General features: G+C 45.3%; 1 protein-coding gene and 1 long non-coding RNA gene across 6 annotated transcripts in view; one reads left to right on the top strand and one right to left on the bottom strand.

Moving 5' to 3' along the window:
* LOC310667959 overlaps positions 1-21,745 on the top strand; it is a 145,923-nt gene that overhangs the window by 86,843 nt on the left and 37,335 nt on the right. The gene's annotated exons all lie outside the window — the stretch shown is intronic.
* Positions 1-21,745, bottom strand: part of LOC310667385 (ephrin type-B receptor 5) — a 155,218-nt gene that overhangs the window by 109,178 nt on the left and 24,295 nt on the right. The window contains exon 1 of one of the 4 annotated variants that reach the window (XM_083419626.1): positions 20,857-21,562. The exons of 2 other annotated variants lie outside the window; for them this stretch is intronic. The gene's annotated coding sequence lies outside the window, so the exon portion shown is untranslated. Of the gene's footprint in view, positions 1-19,659; positions 19,811-20,856; positions 21,563-21,745 lie in introns of those variants that run through there. One more of the 4 variants, XM_083419628.1, reaches the window with a different exon arrangement.

Raw genomic sequence — 21,745 nt, 5'->3', positions numbered from 1 at the left:
TGAAGTGATCCTTGACTGGCTAAAGTCACACACAGTGACTGAGAAGGCAAAATGGCACTGAAAGAGGAGCCACAGGAGAAATGGAAAATGCATGTTTGGAGGGGCAGTTTCATAATCCACCATTTGATACCAATTTCCTAATACATTTTCAGGCGAAGACTCTCATTTCTAGATACGGGAACCTTCCCCCTCCCAAAGCGATGCTACAGAAGGAGGTGGGGTCATTTTTTACAGCATGCTGGCCCAATCAGCTTCAAGGAGAACTGAATTAATTTAACATGCTAATTTACCTTCAGCCAATGTTAGCGAGGCTCCCACAGTCAGTGCTTCCTTTGAAGCCAGACAATATGCTGAAAAGATTCCCCAACTGTGGTTCCTTACAAGATGAAACAGTCTAGACAGCCAGAGTTTATCACTTCAAAGCAATGGATGGGCCATTAAGCTAAGGGAAGGGTAGATTTGGCAAGGGACAGTATTTGACAAGCATCTCAAATAAGCAATTTCCAGACAAAAGGGAAAAGGTGATAATTACTGGGGAAATCCATGTGTCACATGTATACTTGAGCAGGCATGTTTACAAAACTGCATACATGATTCTTTCAGCCAGTCCTTACAACTGGAAGGATTACAAAGGTTTCACCAAGAATGGGTAAAATAAAAATCGTTCACAGTCAGAGTGCAGATGGGGTGTTAAAAGCTCTTGCAGTAATAAGCAAGAAAGGACCATTTTTGGGGGGGTGGGGGGGAGGCATTCCAAATAGATAAAAGGTGCTAGAGGATGAAAAGCAAATAGCAGGACTGGTAAAGATGCAGAGGGTGTGCAGTTCAAAACAACCCATGTCTAAGAATAGGTAAAGGTAAAGGGACCCCTGACCATTAGGTCCAGTTGTGACCGACTCTGGGGTTGCGGCGCTCATCTCGCTTTATTGGCTGAGGGAGCCGGCATACAGCTTCCGGGTCATGTAGCCAGCATGACTAAGCCACTTCTGGCGAACCAGAGCAGTGCATGGAAATGCCGTTTACCTTCCTGCTGGAGCGGTACCTATTTATCTACTTGCACTTTGATGTGCTTTCAAACTGCTAGATTGGAAGGAGCAGGGACCGAGCAACGGGAGCTCACCCCGTCGCGGGGATTCGAACTGCCGACCTTCTGATCAGCAAGTCCTAGGCTCTGTGGTTTAACCCACAGTGCCACCTGCGTCCCTTATGTCTAAGAATACCAGCCATAAATAATGCTTTTTCTCCTCTCCTTCCTTACAGTCTTGTGTCGAGTCAAAATCTATACAACTGCTTTCTATTATAACAGCCTCCCAGCTCATGCAACGAACTGATTTTCTGATCAACTGATTGGTTTATGGACAAAAGGGGAAGCAACGTTATCCGGAAAGATGACTTTTCAATGGGAACAGGCCCAAGGCATAAATGAACAAACAAGAATTGTGAGCGGGAAAGCGGGAATTATCTGGGGATGACGCAATGGGCACCCTGCTTGCCATTAATGTTTTTGCAAGGTTGCAGACTTCAGTCAATTCCATCCCGGTACCTGCAACCCAGGATAGCACTCCATGCAACCGGTGAAGTGGGCTGCAGTCACAAAAGCTTCTGCAGTGATAATTTTGTCTGTTTTTAAGGTGCCACATCACTCATCGTTGTTTATACCCATGTGATGAATATTCATTTTATTTTCTAAAATCAAACAGTTATAATTAACAAACACAAAAGGGTGAAGAAGGGGGGGTTAATTCAGTGGGCGTTTTTTAATTTAAAAAAATATTAAACAATTTTCATGAGATATTTGATTTCAGATGAACAGTTTTCTATCTGACTTTCTGGAGTTTCTGGGCACAAACCACAAATTGCGTGTTTACGAGTTCCAAAATCTACAGCAGGGCAATTCCCTTTATTAGGCCAACCAAAATGTCATAAAATAGTGAAAAAGTGCTCAAGTTTTCCAGAACTCTTAATCAGACTGGATATTAAGCAAAAGGGGTGGGGAAGGTGCTTTGAGCCAGCTTAGTATTAAAAGCCATAGAGTCCACATTGCTCTTCAGTCTTAAGATGGGAGTCTGGGAAGATGTAGCCAATTTAATGGATTACATAGACTCTCCTAAGTGCTATCTGTGCAGGCTTCGGGTAATACCTAGGACCACCAGAACAAAGAAACAAAATGGCTGACTCTCCATTTTTTTAAATGTTCAATCCATCCGTTGTCTAGATCTTTCACCAGTTTTAAGCAGAACACAAAGAGCAGCAGTGAAGAAATACAAGCTCCCACAAAAAAAGAGAAGACGAGTATGGAAATATGGCCATTAAGTTGAACAACTATCAGCCCCAATTCCCTTTTCAATGAAGGAAAAGGCTGCACATCTCTTTCTCCCACTCATGATCCCTTGACACCTTTTGGCCAGTGTTGTATAGTGGCTAGATCGTTGGAATACGACCTGGGAGACCCCTCTGTAACTACATCAACATTCATCCTTGGCCCTTTGCTTCCAGGATCACGAAGCTTGGCAGTTAGTGCCCCTTTCCTTAAAGAGAGGCACCCCAGATGTTTGCCACAGAAACAGGTCTGAGATGAGAGCAGGGATCTAACAGCTGTAACAGCCATAGCCACCGCTCTCTCACATGAAATGCTGGAGAACCTTAAGCCTAAGGTTCCCTGTCTCTTCCACGCTTGTAGCACTGCCTCTTACCCATCCTGCCAAAGGGAGTTCAGAAAAGTGAGGCAATATGGGTATATGAAAAAGGGTTTGGGACATTTATTACACTCATAAATATACAAGCCAGAAGAAGGATTGACTCATGCAATCATTTTTGTGGTTCAACAGGCAACGCAAAGTAATTGCCCCATTCAGTTGCACAGTATATTGGCCTTATGATTGAGCACAGTACATAGTAATGCAATAAATTACCATGTCCAGGAGTTAAGCGTGATCCTGCTTAAGGAGTAGTGAGCTGCAACGGCTGACTTTCCAGTCTACTCCCACTGCTCTTTGTCAATAAATAAAGCAATAGAAATATATATGTCAAAAGACACACACTTCCACACTAGGAATATGAACAGAGCATGCAATCCTATTAATATATACCTGGGACTTACTTCTGAGTAAATATGCATAGGATTGCAACATCCATCTGTCTTTACCCTCTGTGTGTGTGTTCCTGCTCCAAGGCACACAATTTTCTTTTATTTATTAAATTTCTATACTGCCCTTCATCTGAGGATCACAGAATAGTTTACAATATAAAAACACAATAATGCATAACACAATAGCCGCCCAAAAAAACTCACAGAGTTTTTAAAGATTGTTTAATTAGCCAAAGGCCTGGGAGAAAAGGAATCTTTTTGCCTTATGTAATGAAGGCACCAGGCAAACTTCCCTGGGGAGAGCATTCCACAAGCAGGGGGCCACTGCGGAAAAGGAGCTACAGGGAACCAATATATGGAAGTAAAATTGCAGGAGACTGGCAAGAGGATCGCTGGAAAGGCTGTGCGCCATTACCGTATTTTGCCACTGCGCAAAACAAACATGGGAAATGGTACTGAAGGCATCTTCTATTTTGAAACAAGAGGAAATTTCTATGCAAAGCCGGGGACATGATGCAAACTTGCTCTTTTTGTCTTTTGTATGCAGCCCAGATAATGGAACTTTTTTTGTCCAGAAAGCGAATTCTCCTGGGACAGGATTCCAATTTTATTTCTCATCTGTTTAGTGTAGAGTGCATCTAGCCCAGACGAACTTCCAATCATCTAAAATTCTGCTCAGACACAACAGGGACCTGAGAGAAGGTTCTCTTCCTCCTGACATATATTTGGGTCACAGAAGGGCACAAAGAGGCCTTCGTCCTTCTCTCCCCAGATTCTGTTTTCCAGCTAAGTGTGTCCATGCTCCAGCCAGTGTAAGGGGCAATCAGTACTTTGGCTGCTGAGGCCGGTGTGCAAGAATGTCAAATAAATATTTCAGGTTTGTAGTTTGTGCGATTGAGTTATTTTTAGTGCTGGAGTTGGAGGCGACAACGCATAAATCTCCATGCCCATTTCACTGTCTGCACAATCACAAGTTCATCTATATTTCATGGGAGTTGTTGGGGACCAGTTTCTTCTATCAACAACCACATCTGGACTGGAAACCAAGAGATTACACTTAAATAAGAAATCCAGGCACAAAGGTATTCCCACCCCACCCCCAAAAAAAACATCGGAGCCGGAGTCTGTGTGGATTCCAGCAAGCACTGGGACAAGTCCCGACAAATTTTCTGCAGTGACAGAAACATCTCCCTCCACAGATGCAACATTGGGGGGGGGGGGCAGAGAGAATCTGTTTAGTTGACATATTTTGCAGATTCCCTCACATGTATCCTCAAGCCAAATGGAGACAAATTTATGCATTAATATGTGCAGCTAAGTTACAGGTAAACCAAGCAAGGGGCTTCTCATCATTAGGTAAAGGGACCCCTGACCATTAGGTCCAGTCGTGACTGACTCTGGGGTTGCGGCGCACATCTCGCTTTATTGGCCGAGGGAGCCAGCGTACAGCTTCCGGGTCATGTGGCCAGCATGACTAAGCCGCTTCTGGCGAACCAGAGCAGCGCACGGAAATGCCGTTTACCTTCCCGTCGGAGTGGTACCTATTTATCTACTTGCACTTTGACGTGCTTTCAAACTGCTAGGTTGGCAGGAGCAGGGACCGAGCAACGGGAGCTCACCCCATCACGGGGATTCGAACTGCCGACCTTCTTGCTGATCAGCAAGTCCTAGGCTCTGTAGTTTAACCCACAGTGCCACCCGCGTCCCTTCTCATCATTACTCCCAAGCATAAAGTTGTTTGTCATTTTTTAACCCCTCGACTGCTTAGGCCTCGAGTTCCTAGCAGCGGGCTGTCAAGTTTCTATGAGTTGCCCAAGTACCCACCCTCAGAGAAGGATGCTTGCTCAGCCTCTGTACGAGTCCCTGATCTGGTCTCTTCTCTTCCCAGATCAGTCCCCCACTAGACAGGAGTGGGTAATTTTGCCGTAACGCTGCATCAGACACACTCATTCACTCACTCCCAAAGTGTAGGCAGTAGCAGAATTACCTGTGGGATCTCTGCATGAGTCACTGCTCTAGGTGCCTCAAGCTCAACATAGGGGGTAGGACAATGACACTCTTAACATATTTTAAGGTGGGGTTTTGTTTTGTTTTTGTAATGAAATGCCTTCAACTTTAATTCAGAAAAAGTGTGTGTCTCAGATATCAAAATGCTTATATCGGTTTACATTCTCCAGACACTTGCAGGCATTCTCTTTAGTCATCATTTAGCCAGTATCTACCATTCGCTGGGCAACGTGCCTCATCAATCGTCTGCAGTCCATTAATAGCTTCTGTTGCTCTTCTCTAAACTCCTAATTCATCAACGTTACTGAGGACTGAGACATGCACAATTAAACAAAGATACAGGAGACTAGCAATCAAATGCCCTCCCCCAATAATCATTACTTTGCCCCCCTTCTCAGCTGTCCATTCACTACAAAGAACACGGGCACCATTATTCCCTAGGCTCTGCCAGAGGATTTCCTCCAGACTGGCTCTCCAATTGGTCCCAGCACTCCCACAATCTTATTCCCCCTCTTTTTATCTCAATTCTCTGCCATTTTCCTAAGGTTCTCTGCATTTTGGTCCACTGTTTCCTTGGTCACTTTACATCTCCTAGAACCCCAACAACACCACCACCTTTCGGGTCTTCTCTCTCTCAGGTTTCAAGCTCCCACCATTTTAATCTCTGTTCCCTTTCTGAAAATAACTGCAGGGAGCCAGCCCCAATTCCATTTTAAGATTTTCCTCCTAAGCCAATTGATGTCCTCCTGCTGCTGCTATTAAAGGAGCATTATTTGTCAACCTGATGTGACCAGAGTGCTTTCCCTCAACCATCAGAATGTTTGTGAACATGGCATGGCATCACAGCAGTCCAGCAAATGTCACGGGGCAGTAGCCTTGGGGCTTATCCACACTTCCGCTTGTCGCATACCTAGAAAGCACAGCTCAGAGCGTTTCCCCCCTTGCCCTGCTCCTTTCCAAGGGAAAACCGGAATTGCCATTTGCTCAACTGAATGCTAGATAGCTGTTTTCCCTGGGGAAAGCAGTGGGACAATAGGAAGGGCGGATACATCCTCAGGCAGTGTTAAGAAACTGGGATAATCTAGGAGCCAAATTGCTTCTAGGACCTGGGTTGTGGGTGCTAAAACAGAATGTCTAGTTGCCACCGGAGGGGTGGGCAACACTTTTTATTATTTTGATAAGCATGAATTAATACGCAATTCACATAAGTGACACGTTTTTAGCAGAAATTGTCAATATGTGTTTTATTTGGTGTTTACAGTAAAAATATTGGTACCATACTTCAGTTTTCAAAACACTCTACTCTTTATTGTTAAACTCTTTAACTTATTGTCTATCCTTTACATATACATCAACGCTTCAGAGCACATACATTTCAGTAATCCTTGAGTGTCAGCCAGGCATTTAAAAAAATGGCACCCAGACTTTTTGAGATGCTCTTCAGGGGCAAAATGCACCTGGCGCCCTGCTAATTTCAAACCCTGCCCTCAGGGCAAGAACTGCTTATATACTCAGCTTGCATGTGCTTGGTTTTTACTTTTTAAATGAAGGATGCTGTGATTGAGAGCTGCCTTGGCAATGACATTCTGCTGTGAGCTCTTACATTAGGTGTCCAAGGAGCCAGGCACAGTTACTCAGAATTGCTTTGGTGAGGCAGTGAAACGAAAAGTTCTTCTATTTACTTTTTATTTACACAAATACTTGGCTCAAGGTGCTCAGAGAGGACAGTCCAGGCAGATATCACTTTAACTTCAGCAGCAGAACTGTACCAGGAGCCTTCAGTCCTTTTCTCTGAATACTAACAATACTGTGTTAATTTATCTTCATTTTGCAGAAGGGGTCTGCCAAGAGAATAATGGCTTGCCATAGGCTACCTAGTGAGTTCATGGCAAAAGTGAGATGTAAACCAGAGACTTCCTGGCTCACAGCACATTCTGTTAACCAGCGTCTTGGGATGGTCACGGAAACGGCATAAATTGCTCAGGCAACAGACAGAGCGCTCTTTAAAGCATTAGCGTTGAACAGGTGCCAACCATCAATGCTTTCATGGGCTGTGTGACTCTGTGCACAGTTACCTTGGCTTACGTTCAACTGAATTCAATAGGGCTTTTGCACAAATACCTGTGCACACAGAATTGGAACCACATTTTGAAGCAGCACGTATTGGATAGAGCCCAGAGTTAGTCAGGTTGCAAATAAGGGGGAGAAAGTTAGCTTTATTGTTAGAAGTCTCTCTCTCTCTCTCTCCCTCTCTTTTACATACACACAGAAAAAGTACTGAAACGAATCAGGTTCTATAAATATTACCAAGGAGTGGGATTCAACTAATGAGTTGCATCAACAGAAGCTCTGTGCAAGGGCTTCCACTTGGGCAAGGGGGCTTCCTCCCTCCCCCTGCCCGCCTCTCTGAAATTGGGTCAGGGGGTCAGGAGAAACCCCAGAACAGAGAGGATCGTTCTGTCCAGCAAGCCAAAATACTTGCTCTGCCCTCCTGCCTAATTTCTTGAATAAGACATTGGATTTGAACCATGATTTGACTATCAGGAACTACTTCACATATTCAAATACAATCTCCTTCTGCTGCCTTTCCCTTCATTATTTAAAATGTTTTTCGGACCATCAAATTGGGCAAACTATGATCTTCATTAATCACACAGTGAGTCTCCCACTGAAACCATGGTTTCATAGTTCGTTCCAATCCCAGAGTTGTCGGTAAACTGTGGTTACGGGAAAACATGGCTTGCCAGATTCAGGCAGAACACAGCAAACTCTTCCCCAAAGAGGGAGGTGGTGGGGGAGAAGCACAAAGACATTCCAAATTTCCATGTCATGGTTTGCCAATCGACTCCCTGATGTCTGGAGAGAATTGCAGTGAGCACAAGCAGGAGAGGAGAGCAGAGCAGGTAAGGAACAAAACAAAAAAAAGTTGCACAGCCTAAATTACCTAAAGGGGCTGTTCCAGTTTACAGCGTCCTTTTATTTTGTCTTCCTGCAAATTCTTTTTACAGAATATGGCTCTCCTGTCAGCACAGTTCAGGGTAAAATGTACAAGGCACAGATGCAGCAGAGTCACAAAGAAGCAGAAAGAGACGTCCCCTCAAGCAACCTCACTCAGTTGTGCTAATTTTATTCACTAAGAGGTAGATTTTGAAAATCCAAGCAACCAGCTACTCATTCTCCGAGTGCATACAAAATTCTGCCCGGCACAAGCTGGACACGAGGGAACTCCCAACAGGATTTTTTGACATGCCATAATAAAATATGAATCAGCAGCATTTTGAGTTGTAGGTGGGGGAAAGCGTTTGCCGTCTATTCCTCTGGAGCGAACGGAGGCCCCACTCACACCTAACCACCAGCAACGTGGGAGCCAGTTTTCTTGTGGCGAGAGCTCGTACCAATGGCGACTGAGAAACTGAAAACAATAACCAATTGGACGGAGTTAATCACATGAAGTCCTTCCCACCCAATCAGGAAGGAGGCAACCAAGGCCCCTCCCACTGACAGGGTGGATACTTCCGCACCACCACTGAAGATAAATAGTGTGGGTTTTGTTTTTAAGAAAATGCAAATCAGCTCATTTTTATATTTAATTAATTTTTAGCAGCAGCCTTGTTTTTATTATTTGGTTAAATAAAATTTAATACAGTCTCCACACAAAAAATAAACATAGTATTAAGCTTATAGCGTCATTTTACATAATCTTACAACATCAATTGTCAATCTAGGCTCTCCACAGACATGTTTGTGAAACTGGTGGGAGAAATTTGCTATCTACTTCCATTGCATATGAAAAGCAGGGGGACCAGGTCGCATTAAAGATTTCTCTCTTTATAACACCTTTTGCAACTCTTCTAGACCCAGTTAGCCATTCTGAAATAGCCCAGGTACTGTATTGTTGAACTAGTTCAGCCTGGGATTTCCAAAAAATACGCTACCACCAAATGTGCAGCCACCAGTAGAAAGATTACGTGTCTGTGTTGAATAGTAAGATCAGAATTTAGGTTTAATGAGAGCAGGACCAAAGTTGGATTTGGTGAGAGAGGTTGCTTTAACAATTTTGGAAATAATATCAAAGACCCTTTTCCAGAATATGTGGGTGATTTTACATTCCCACCAAGCATGAAAATATGTTTCAATATTCCCACATCGCCTCCAACAGCAGCCTCGTTTTTTAAAAAAAGAGATGGAGAGCACAAACGCTGCTAAATTAATTGTGGTCATCTATTAAATGCTAAGTTTTCAGGTGGCTTTTCTATGTAAAAGGACCACGGAAAAATATAGCCAACTTTCGTGAAGAGCATTATGAGCGACACAATAGCCACATTACTACTGAACGATAAGCTAGACTTTCTGACTTGGGGCGGTTTACCGAGAACAAGCCGTGTGCTGCTTCACGCTGCCCAATGGCTCCCACTTTCACTCCTTCCCTGAGACAAGCTAGATAAACAAATCAGGAAGCTTTCACTTTGTGTTACATCACAAACCACAGGCCGTGGTTTGTTGCTCCCTGACATGCCAAGATCAACAAAGCAACATCAGAACATCATGGCTTCTAAGGGAGAGACAAACCATGATCCCAGGGTTTGGACATAGCATACAGGCAAGGCTTTCTATTCTCCCTCATGACCAGTAAATCACAGGAGTGGCATATTGTGTTTATTATTTTGGACTTCCTACTGGAGTAGCAAGTCATCATAAGTCCTAGATTTTAGGAGGATCCCCAAATCTTACCAGCATCATCAACTGAGCCTGTAAGGTTTTTATGCTCTTATTTTATAGCCTCCAAGTGCTCAAATTAGGAGCATTTTTAATGACAGCTTAAATACTCAGTTTCCATCCCATGGAGAAACACTGTTTTGTCCAGTAGTTAATACCATCTCACTTTTGGAATGCTCTGGATATTTGTTACAGCCATAATTCTATGGAGGTTTATTTGGAAGCAAGTCCCATTTTGCTCAATGGGACCTGTCCAAATTTACGCACAGAACTCGTGCATAAATTTATGCCTTACTTGTCAAACAAGTTGCATGTATACAGAGAAGCAATCTCTTGCCGCTACGCAGATCTAAATCTGGAGTCCAAAAACCGCAACAGCTACATTGTCAAAGGTTCTGGATTATGCTCCTCAGATGTACAAAGTTTTTGTGTAGTTACATGTGTTAAAACAATCAGTTAGCACACATACTTGCCCAGGAAATGTATGGATTTCAAAATGGTACAGTTTAAAACTACGGTTTAAATTTTTCCTTTTCGTGTGCATGCAGTTTAAAGCAATGGCTTTAGAACAGTCTTGATTTTAAGTCAACCTGCCCAAAGGCTTCTGGTATTCAGACTGTGACTGCAGCATCTCACCTGGTAAACTGACCAGGCTGTAAGCCAAGCCAACTGCTTGCTGATAAATCGGAGATTATCCACTGACAGAGGTTTTCCATGATGTTCTGAAGTCTCTCTGCAGCCCTTGGAAAGTGACTCTCGAATAAATACTAAGTAGAAGTTTTTAAAGTTTTGATTCATGCAGAAGTGAAGGGGTTTAGTGATGGGAGTTCTGCAGGACTAGAAACATCTAGAGAGGCAAGGTCCGCAATATCACTGTGGGAAATGTAATGCAGGGGCAATGGTTTTACTGCTTGCTCTAGGCGAGCTCATTTGCCTCCAAATAGGCTCTGCTCCTGTGTTTGTTAAGAAAAACAATTTTTACCAACCCAACCCAAATCATAATTCTTCTCTCACAGTTACTGTTATGGAAACAAACCCTGTCATACTGTATACCTGGAATTTTCACCACCTGAGAAATTGGGGGCTCTTGACAAAATGTTTCTGTTCTTCACCCACCTTCCTTTTAACCATTTATAAGTTCACTGATCAAATTTAAATACATCTGAACGGCCTTTCTGGGAGTGGCCTGGGAACACCCAACTCTTTGTAAGAGTGCTAAGGCAAAACAGGTAGGGATCTACAATGTGCCTGATTCAAAGGCCAGCTGGAGCTCATTGAAAGCTGCTATTAGCTATCTAAAAGGAGAGAGGGGCAATAAAACCTGGTGTGAGTTAATTTAACATCTACCACTCCAACACCTTTCTTTTCCTCCATAACACATCAGAACCAAAACCACGTCACGCTATGAAACATCCCCTTGATCTGCAGCCCAACCTTCCATCACCAACCAGACCCAAAGCACTTCTGTTGATTAAAATCCCCCCCAACCACCAATTAATCAACCCAAACGATAGTTGATTAAGTCGCCCACAAAATCGTGCAGCCCTAACATGGATATGTGTACAACCACCCCACTTCTTTAAGTGGCGCTTGGAAGTAACAGCCTTGAGGAACGGGAGTGAACCAGACAGTCTTAGCAGCGCATTAATAATTGCCACAGGATGGGATTTCTGCTCAGAGAGGTGGGGAAGACATGACAAAGGTATTGTATCAAGGGCAGCGCATGTCCAGAAGCGACTGTCACTTACGGGGAACAAGAGGAGGCAAGGAGGGCAGTGGGGAAGGTGTAATGAGCAGGTGCGGAATAAAGGACGTGTCAGAGCAATCTTGCCCTGAATCAACGCTGTGTGACCTTCCCAGATGGGGAGCACACGGAGAAGGGGAGGGGACAGGAGAGGATGTGAAAAGCCATAGGAGGTTAACAAGCTACAGGCAAGCAAGTTCCCCAGACAAAGAGGCACATGTCTTGTTAGAGAGGGGGGCCAGTTTACTGCAGCGGCCGGTGCACACTAAAGGGAACCAACCTCTGCACTAGAGTGTGTAAAGGGGTAAGCAGGTGTCCCTTTTGGAATAGCAAGCAGCCCTCCGACAAAACCATTTACACCTTGCTAATTAGCAAGGCTTCATTCACAGCTCAATGCAAGAGAGGCGCCCAGTTGCCCAAGGAGCAGTTCACACAATCGGCAGAATCAAGTGGCAAAGTCCCTTTTTCTAGGACTTTGCAGGATGGGAAGGTGCTTCCCCACCAACAAGCTACTCTTTATGTGCATAGAATTCCGCCCCTCTCCCGATATTCGAGACACAGGAGCTTCTGGGAGGCAGCACTATACGAAAATGCAATTTGTCGTTTAATCTGGGGACTCGTCTTTAATAAGCGAATGTTTCAAACCACAAGCCTATTTCACACTGCTGAAAATTAAATAGGCTTTTAAAAAAAATACCATTGATACTATTGCTGTTGACTTACTAATTGCTTTCTAAACCACTGTTGCAAGACAAGTTACCAGACCCTCCAAGTGTCCCTATTTTCCAGGGACAGCCCTAGATTTACAGCAGACATCCCAGTTTCTGATTTGATCCCAGAATGTCCCGCTTTTCCTTAGGACGTCCCTATTTTCATTGAAGAAATATTGGAGGGTATGGAGTTATCCGCCCACTGAGCCATCTGAAATGCTTTCATGTTTAATTATGTTTTTATATATGTTGGAAGCCGCCCAGAGTGGCTGGGGCAACCCAGTGAGATGGGAAGCATATAAATAGCATTACTATTGTTGTTGTTGTTATTTTCATTGCAGAAATGTTGAAGGGTATGAGTTACACGTAGAGTAATTAAAAACAGTTAAAAACACAAACACAACAAAAATACGTGTAAAAAAAGACTAAAACCCTGAAAAGTAGATGCTCATGGCAAAAAAATAAAACCACATTAACCAGCTGAGAAAGCCTGTCAGAACAAAAATGTCTTCAGTTGTTTCTGGAAAGTGGACCACACCTGTCATATCTCAAAAGGAATGCGATTCCACAGAACAGGGGCAGTCGCACTAAAAGTCCTGCTCCACATTACTATAGAGCAGGCTTCTGAGATCATAGGAGTCATAGAAACATAGAACTGTAAAGTTGGAAGGGATCCCCCAAGGTCATCCAGTCTAACCCCCAGCAATGCAGGAATGTCAGCTGAAGCATCCATGACAGATGGCCATCCAACCTCTGCTTACAAACCTCCAAGGAAGGAGAGTCCACCACCTCTCGAGGGAGACTACTGTCAAACAGATCTTACTTGTCAAACAGATCTTCGGAACTTGCATAGTAATCTACTGGGTATATGACGGACAAGGTGGTTTCTCGAAGAATAAAAAGACAGTACCAACACTCATCTAGTCTCTGGTCTCCCTAGGTTTGTGCAGTGCCTAGAAACTGAAAAAAGGCATTCCAGAACTACTGTAGGTGCCACTGAACCCCACCTGAGGGAGGCACCCAGAGAAGGGTCTCTGGTGAAGATCTCAAAGTCCAGGTAGGTACAGGCAGCAAGCGTCAGTCCTCCATGATCCCAAGTCATGAAGGCTGAAAGGTCAAAAACAGTACTCTGAATAAAGCCTGGAAACATACTGAAAGCCAGTAAAAAATAATGGGAAATTCTCTTCTTTCTTCTTTGGCGATCAATTGTGGCCAAGTAAGATTGTTTTCCATGAACATGGTCTTAACAGTGTGTCTGTAAGTGACTGTAGAGGCCAATTCTGGATCCATACGTCCTTCCACAGTGGGGACATAGGTTTCCGGGGATGATCACAGTGAGGGTTTGCCAAACGTGCCTTCCTTTTGGCACATTTCTCCCTTTCGTCCTGAGCTCGAGCATCTTCAAAGTCCATGACACCTTTGGTAAAGATTGTGCTCCAACTGGAGCACTCTCAGGCCTGCTCTTCAGGTTTCTTGAAGCGCTGCAATATTGATGTTAAAACGTCACAGGTCTCTAGCAATGATGGCAGTCCTGTGTTCGGGATGCTCATTATCTGTCTTATCCAATGTTCCATATAATCCATGTTCCAAAGTTCAATTGTATTTTACGACTGCTGGGTGGTGGCCCCACTGGGCACAATAATCCAGTCAGGGGAAAACAGAGGAAGTCTATGTTTAGGGAACCATTTCTAGCCCCTCCCCCTTTTCGGGGTGAGCAGAGTGGATCCTAAATAGGACTGCTCAGTCATGGGTACAGCTGCGAGCTACTCAACTGCCTCCTTCCTTGAGTCAGATCGACTGAATCTGTATCCACTGTCCATGTGTCAGTTCATGACTAGGGGCTTCCAGATTTCACAGTCCTGCCCCCATTACCATTTGCCGATCGCCATGGGACTTTTGGAGTTTGGGTTTTAGATGGGTTTTTGGAAGATGCCTGTGCGTGAATTTGTTTTATGTGTGTATGTCAGTGCATGCTGACCAGTGCACAGGGCTCTATTCCGATGGCATGAGTATCACAATGACCGGTAGAGTCTTATCTGCTGCAGCCTTCACCTGCCTTCCATTGTAACATACCGCTTGTTATCTTCCACCTGTTCTACCATTGAGGACTTCTTGAATCATTCTTTGTCTAGCTCCTCCCCTTTGACCTCACCACCTTGGGTGACCCTGCTGGGAGTATGAGGCTCCTGACGACTTCGCTCACAGGGCTCATAGGAACATGCAAGCCCACTCACCACGACAAGGTGGTGATCCAGCACGTGAGATGGGAAATTATAGGCTTGGTGGCTTAATTTTTATCTCTAAGGTTATAATAATAAGCGGTAAAACAACCACGTATATGATACAGGATAATTACTAGGAGTCAACATAGGTTTTTATGAGGAACAAATTATGCCAAAGCCACCCAAATTCCCCCTTTTGATGGTTGCAAAGTAACACCCAAAGCTTAGTAAATAACCGATCTCAGTAATTAAAGAGATTAGTAGATAATGCATCTCTGGTCCAGTTCTCACATTACACCCTCCACGTGGCAATGGATGGAAACATTGCTGCATGACCTCAGCTCCATGGAGAGACCATCATCAGGGTGGTATATATGCAGAAATTCAAATTTTGAATTTGGTGCACGTGATTCTGTTTCCTGGACGGAGCAAGCTTCTAGCCCCTATTAAAAGATACGCTTGATAGCAACTGGGTTAAGACCAGAGGAGAGGGCTTCAGTATGTGCACCTTGCCTTATGGTTAGCAGAAGCAAACATAAATACAGTTCAAATAGTAAAAATTACAAATGAATTACTCAGTGAGGACAAGCTATGTGACTTTGCATAATTTAATAAGGTCACAGAATTCAGTCTCCCTCCCCCTTTGGCAAAGAATTCCCATTGTCTGGGTGCAGAATTTCATTACTTTTAAAGCACAGATAATCCTGCCCGTTACATGCAAGACTCACCCACCATGAGGGTCACCCATCACTTGGAAAGCTTGCACGGCAGTGCTGAAAGTGGCAGACGGGGGTATGGAGCTTGGCAAAGTGATCCACACACCGGAAGGGGCTCTCAAACATCAAGGCCATCACATAGAGCCAATGACACATGGAAGCGATTCTAGAACTTTCACAGAAATCTGTCCTGGATTCATGCCTGGTTCAGTTTTGAACAGCAAGTATGCTCTGATTCTATAAACCTCCCGTTAGTGCAGTTAAATTGCAACTGAGCTTAAGAAATTGGTGCACTGGACTGAACAATAAATCTGAATGGCTGACAGGTAACCAGTGAGTCAAGGCAAGGCAATTATACCAGGCACCTGGTGACCCATTCAAATATTTTATCATGATGTGAGTTAAATTGCACCCACTTTCATTCACAAAAAAGAAAGAAAAATGTCTCCATAGTTGCATGCAAGAGAGAGATTTCATCAGTGCAGCAACCCAGCCAAAAACTACTCAGATCACACATGAAAGGAGTTAGTACATAACAGCAGAATTTACTTCTGGCTTCTGGCTCACATGTCTAGATTGTGCCCTGAAGATGTTGTTGGTTTATAACTTCTATCATCCCTGGGGCTGATGGGAGCTGGAGTCCCAAACTTCTGGAAGGCACCAGGATGGCTAACCCTGGTGTACAGAAAATACAGTTTCTCCTCCCCAACTGTACACAAGCTTGAGGGGGACATACCAGAAGAATCTGGGGATAGAGGCACTGTGAGAAATAGGATGCTAAAGGTAAAGGGACCCCTGACCATTAGGTCCAGTCGTGACCGACTCTGGGGTTGCGGCGCTCATCTTGCTTTATTGGCCAAGGGAGCCGGCATACAGCTTCCGGGTCATGTGGCCAGCAAGACTAAACCGCTTCTGGTGAACCAGAGCAGTGCACAGAGATGTCGTTTACCTTCCCGCCGGAGTGGTACCTATTTATTTACTTGCACTCTGATGTGCTTTCGAACTGCTAGGACTTGCCGATCCAAAGGCCGGCGGTTTGAATCCTTGCGACGGGGTGAGCTCCCGTTGCTCGGTCCCTGCTCCTGCCCACCTAGCAGTTTGAAAGCACCAAGTGCAAGTAGATAAATACCTTAGTAATATACTGAAATGAAGCAAAAGCATTGGAACAAAGTGAGGTATCTATCTAGGCACTAGTAACGAGGAAAGGGTTACGTTGGTTTGCATGCAGGAGACTGAAGTATGGTTCCATTGCAAAGAAGCAGTTCATCCTCCTGCCACACACGATAGCAGAAGCCCTGAATGGAAGACGCAGGGAGTGACAACATCGCTCCAACTTGGCAGCAAGACTGAGCTCAGCTGGAGTACTATGTCTGGCAGAGGCCCGTGATTTAAGGAGCACTGTTAAATACAACTCGGTTCAAGAGAAAGATCTAATCCATATGGCACAATCCCTACAAGGAAGTTCTCTTGCACAAGCTCCACTGGAATGAGACGGGAGGTACGCAAGCACACAGGAATGCTCTTGCCCAACTCCTGTTCACTGTTTCTTGCACAAGTCTTATTCCCCTTACCCAGTGGACCGCATCCCTGTTCAATATTGGGAGACGAGTCCTGTTCCGTTAAAAGGAAGCTTGCACAAGAAAACGTCCAGGTGAGTTGCGCTCCCCAGGCTCATGCAGGGAAGAGCAAGTGCCACTTGGTTTTTCCAGCTCAGGTGCCCAAAAATACTGTGCTGTCAATTTTGGTGCTTGGATCCTCATACAAAAATAAGAACAGCCTGTTGGATTAGACCAATAGCCTAATAGCAACGGGGTCATCGCTGCGAGATCGCATTCATCCGGTACTATACCAGCTGCACTGGCTCCCGGTGGAGTACAGGATCAGGTTTAAGGTGCTGGTTTTAACCTTTAAAGCCCTATACGGCCTAGGACCCTCGTACCTACGGGACCGCCTCTCCTGGTATGTCCCACAGAAGAACTTATGGTCTGCAAATAAAAACATCCTGAACGTCCCAGGCCTCAGAGAGGTTAGGCTGGCCTCAACTAGAGCCAGAGCCTTCTCGGCTGCAGCTCCAATCTGGTGGAACGCTCTGTCACAAGAGACTAGGGCCCTGCGGGACTTGACATCTTTCCGCAGGGCCTGTAAGACAGAGCTGTTCCACCAGGCCTTTGGCCAGGGCGCAGCCTGACCCCCTCCTCTGGCAATCTGCACAGAATCTTGCTTAATGGTTGCCATCAATTTGATTTTGATTAATTTTTATAGTGAAAGGTTTTTAGAATGTTGGATTGTTTTGATTGTTGTTAGCCGCCCTGAGCCCAGCTTTGGCTGGGGAGGGCGGGGTATAAATAAAATTTATTATTATTATTATTATTATTATTATTATTATTATCTAGTCCAGCATCCAGCGGCCAACCAGATGGCTGTGGGAAACCCACAAATAGCATTCAAGCAGAAGAGCACTCTCCCCTCTTGTGGTTTCCAGCAACTGGTATTCAGAAGCATTGGAGACAGAAGATTAGCCATAATGGCTATGTGGAGGCAGAATACAGCCATTGATAACCCTCTCCTCCATCAGCAGTGTTTGAAATTAGCCAGGCGCCAGGTGCATTTTGGCTATTGACCACTTTCGACCAAGTAAAGATGTCTGGGCACCAGGATGGAGGTGAATGCCTGCAGATCATTGGATCTGGACTGTTTTCACACACTAATACCCCAACCTATAGAATTCTATCAGTTATATGTTATCTGCACCATCAGAATGAATTTCAGGAGCCAAAATGCTCTTTCTGTGCAGCCTGAGCAGGAGCAGTCACCATTAAGAAAAAGAGGTTGGAATAGGCCAATATGTGGACTGTCACTCTATAAGGTGACTGTTCTTTAAGTTCTCAAGGCTCTTAACCTAGCTCAAGGTTGTCATATGAACTAGCCAGATGTTTAACTGAGAATCAATCACAGTCAGTACTGTACATCATTTGAAAAATAAGACTTTAGAGCCATCTTGCCCAAAATGGCAACTATACATTCCATTTTGGTGTCTGGAACCTTGCTTTAAGGAGTCATTTGGTGCCTAGCTTATATATCTGAGTTTCTAACACTGCCTCCATAAAACTGTCTAATCCATCTTTTAATGCCATCACTCCTGAGTCAGGGAGTTCCACAGTGTAATAGTAGATATTTTTAAAGATACAAACAAATTGAGCTAATTCAGACAAGGGAGAGAGGGAAAGCAAGAAATAAAAACTGATATTATGAAAACCAAAGCATTTATTTTTTTTGAAGGGGAGAAAATTAAGAGAGGACATGCAAGCCATTTTCAAACATCTAAAAAGCTGCCAAAAAAACCAGAAGAACAATTGCCTCCAAGGCCCACTGATGGAAGGACAAGAAGTAACTTGTTCCAAATTGCAGTCCCTCAGATTAAAGCTGGGCAACAGGAAGAAAAACTGGTACCTTTAACAACTGGGCAATGGAACAAGCTGCTGAAGAAAGTTGCCCAGTCGTGTCTGCCTCGGTTTGATGGGAGGAATTTTCGTAAGAGACACGAAGAACATCTACCTAAAGGGACGGTTTTAAGTCAATAGTCAGCCAAATTAGATTAATCTCAACAATGCATTCCAACTCTTGTAATTTCCCCAATTCTATGCACTAAGATCCAAAGACAGGGGGATTTTGCAGATGGAACAGTACAGCTAAGCCTCTGAATGGCAAGCGCGAATTGGCTGTCTTGCACAGAGGAGAGATGAGGAATGGAGCAGGGCATGTAATTGTATGTTCTGCACTGCTGCATTTCAGGCTGCAATCTTACGCACACAGGCCTAGTTCACACAAACAGATTAGGTTGTTAAGCGGTTCCCAGACTGTATAAATTATGCAAATTCAAAGAGTTGAAAATGGGGGGGAGGGGGGAGAGGGAGATGGAGAGAAAGAGGCATCGCTTCCCACGCTGTACATATAATTTATTTTGTCCCCCCATTACCTTTGGCTCAAACAGACTTTGCAGGGTTCTGAAACAATACTAAAACCCGTTTCCTGCTGCTGAAAGTGGGATATGCCTGTATGCAACACAAGCCATCATCTCTCTTCAAACCACCTTCTACTCTCCAGATTAATATTACATCTTGTCTACCTGGTGTTATACCCGACACTTCCTGCAAAAAGCTCAAAGCAGCTGACATATGGTTCCGAGAGCCTTCCACTGACAGGTCCAGACCCTCTAAGCTTCAGCAGTAGACAAGGAAAACTGTTCAAAGCTGGAGCATAGCAAATCTCTCACGACGAAGAACAACAACGCTCTGGAATAAGTACGGTATTTTGCAATCTGCAATCCCAACACTGAGAACTGCGTGCCGAGACCAGACAAAGGATGGAACGGCTTTATTTCTTCCAATTCCCAGCTGAGTGGTGAGAGAAGGACTCCAACAGCCCCCAAAAAGCATAGTAGGAAATCCAACTTTACCTTGGACTAACAAGTCCACATCTGTGCGGATTCCACTGAATTGGAAAAACCGTAGTGAAAGGAAAATTAAACCGTTCCTTGCCCAGAGCCCCACATACTTAAGAGAAAACGTCCTGGACCAGCCCAGCCAAGGGGAGCAGATTAGCTGAAACTGAAGAGAGCTTTTGACAAGTTTCATGTTTTGACTCGTGTTTCTAGAGGGGTTGTTCTTTCTGTCAGGCTGGGCAGAACCACCAAGGCAAAGAGGGAAGGGGGAATTCCAGCAAGCTGCGGTTGCAAGTAACCCAGTTTCCTATATCCATTTGCTTTCTCTGTGTGTGTGTCAGCAGAAAGGGAATTGCAAGGAAATGCAGTAATGATGGGGGGACGTGGGGGGGGGGCTGGACAGAGAGAATAGTCTCCTCTTCTCAATACAGGTGCACTTGTGGGTCGCCTGAATGCAAGCTAGCAAAAACGCAGTACATGTGCAGATGTCCTTCCTCTCCAAGAGTTTAAGGGTAATTGCATCTTAATTTATTAATTCTTTTTAAAGTGTGCAGCCTTACATTTCCTACGAAGAGCCAAGGCGAGGTGGCAGACTTGTCGCAAACCCTCCCATTCTCCTGCAGCCCTTAATGTACAAAGGGCAGTCTGCAAAGAGCCTTCCTTGCGGGTACCTCTAAGCCGCCACTGCTTTCCCAGTTCCTTCCCAAGGCCCTTCTGTAAGGGAAACTAAATCTTCTGCCTTGCACACAAAGGAATACGCATGTTTAAACTATTCAATATTTATCCAAGAGGATGCAATTTCCACTCCACTTACAGATTTACTGTTGGGGGGCGGCTGGGGGGGAGGGAAGCAAGGCATGGCTCAACAGATGCTCTTCATAAAGCTTTCTAGCTACAGAAATGCACCCGGCAACAATAAGCAAACCCAGCAGAAAAAAAGGGTTGCTGCCTGTGTGTTGTGTGTGTGAGAAGCAGCCACTAGCCAGCTGCGCGGCGGTTTGAAATCATGACCTGATTTTTCAATTATGCCTCCACTCCCCCTTTATCCATCTGACACAAGAAAGGGGGGAGATCTGCAGGAAGGGAAGGGAAGGGGGGCAGGACACCCGCGGTGGGCCCAAGCCCTAGTGACACACTTCCAGTTTCTCTAAGACAGGGAAACCCAGCAGTTTGCCATGCACCTCTGCCCAGGAAGGGGAAAAAAGGACCAACCTGGCTGTCGCTCTCACAACGAGGATGCATTGAGTTGTGATGCTGATAAGATCCGGGAAAGGCTCTCCTTCGGTTGCTTTCCTCTTCTTTCTTTTTGCAGTTCCAAGACCGATGTAGTTATTTGTTTATTTCCCGCGGGATCCCCGGGAAGGGCTCCATGTCCATTCAGCGCAGCCTTTGCACGGACGCTCCTCGAGCAGCAGGCATACCAGCCCGGGCAGCCTGTTGTCTGCGCTCCAGAAGCAGACAGACCTCGGGGAGAGTTTGCATAGCTCCCCTTCCTCTCTTCCCGGGAAGGTCTTCTCTTCTCCTTCCGCCTCCTTCTCGGGATCTTTCGCCTGGGATCTTGCAGCTACGATCCTTTTTTTTCTTTCAAAAATGCGCCGTGCCTTTTGCAAAGGCAGGTCTCCTGTGCGCTTCTTCTTGGGACTTCTCGCGCGCGCGCTCCCCTTGCAAAAAAAAAAAAAGGGGCCCTCGCGCAGCAGATCGGAGCTGGGTTGGGGGGCGGGTAGGCAAGGGAAAAGGGGGGGGGCTCGCTTCTCCTCCGCAGCCTGTCTTGTGGGGGGAGCTGCAGGCTCCGTGCTTGATCGCCGCCTCCTCCCTCCCCCTCCCCAGCGCCCCACTCCAAGCAGACACCGGCGAGGGCAGCTGCTGTATTTCCCCCTCGCTTTGCACCGGCTCCGGCGGCCCCAAGCAGAGCAAGCCGCGCGTACGGGAGGCGGAGCTGCACGCCGAGGCCCTGCCTTCCCCCGCTCCCCGCCAGCAGTGGGCTTAGGGGGACTCCAGAGATCATCCAGCCCAGCCCTCCCGCTGGAGAAAAACGCTCCTTGCGCCGAAGCTCGCCAGTGCTGCATTTCGAAAGAGAGAGGAGCTGGGGCTTAAACCTGCC

The sequence above is a fragment of the Podarcis tiliguerta genome (assembly GCF_965153285.1).
Source record: "Podarcis tiliguerta genome assembly, chromosome: 17".
Classification (NCBI taxonomy): Eukaryota; Metazoa; Chordata; class Lepidosauria; order Squamata; family Lacertidae; genus Podarcis; species Podarcis tiliguerta.
Note: the sequence above shows the minus strand (reverse complement) of the source record. Positions and strands in the feature narration are given on the sequence as shown.